A 1,194-nucleotide genomic window follows, 5' to 3' on the forward strand; every position below is an offset into this window, starting at 1 on the left:
CCAGTGCCTGGGTTCGAAAGCATCAGACCGCGCCCTGATGGACGCAAGTCGGACGTGCGTCCGGCCCGCGTCCGTCAGAACGCGGTACAGGTCCAGAGCTCGCAACACGGACGCTAGCGGGCACATTCCCAGATTTCGCCCGGTATTTTGCCGAACGAGGAGGAAAATCGGACGCCGGGCGGACGCACGCGTCCGAGACGGCCCGATGCTACGGAAATTCCAGAAACAAAGAAGTTAATTGCGGACGCCCTAAGGACGCGTGTCCGGTTCGCGTCCGACGGGTTAGTCCTGGACGATTCAGCGGACGAGACCGAGGTTTTAAAGCAAATTTTCTCCTTTTTTCTTCATATCAGCGGACGAACACCACTCCAAAAACCCCAAATAAGTCTTTCATGTTCCAAGAGTAAATCAAAGGCAATAATCTCAAGCTTTCATCTTTGTACACCATCTCTACAACAAACTTCAAGATGCCTCCCAAAAATACGGCTTCCAAATCTAGACGAAAGGAATGTGCTAAAAAAGAGAAACACGACGGTGGGTCGAGTTCAAGGGCGGCAGAAGGCGAAAGCGATTTGCTGATACCCGGGGGCCGAAGCCTTAGGCATCTTAGCGGGGCGCAAATAGCAAGAGTGGAAGAGCTGCGAGCAAAAGGAGCTTCGGGTGGTTACTACTTTGACTTATCGATGCTCGATGCATATGGGTGTCGGGAGGAGGTAGAGAGGATGATGTCTAGGCGATCTTGGGAACATCTCTTCAGTTGGAGAGATGACACATATGAACCCGTAGTACACGAGTTCATCGCCACCTATACGGCCATCCCGTCAAACCATATGTGGACTCCCTGCATGAAGTTCACGCTGTTTGGTAGGGAGCACCAAGTCTCGTTGATTCAGTTAGGGGAGTATCTTGGATTCTACACCCCCGAGGACATTCAAACTGAGGAATGGAGAAACCTTCCCACCGATTTTGACTCCGACGCGGCAGCAGAAGCATATTGGCATGAAATTACAAATGGTCGAGGAGGAAGATTCACCGGGACTAAGCCAAATACCTCAAAGGTAGTTCGCTCGCCACTGTTGATGATGAAGCTTCTTCTGAATCTCACGTTTGGGGGAAGAAATAAGAACCTCCACAAGATATATAGATTTGATCTCTTCAATCTGTGGAGCTTGGAGATGAATGAGCCTATACAAA

Source organism: Ipomoea triloba, chromosome 1, assembly GCF_003576645.1.
Source record: "Ipomoea triloba cultivar NCNSP0323 chromosome 1, ASM357664v1".
In the NCBI taxonomy this organism is placed as follows: Eukaryota; Viridiplantae; Streptophyta; class Magnoliopsida; order Solanales; family Convolvulaceae; genus Ipomoea; species Ipomoea triloba.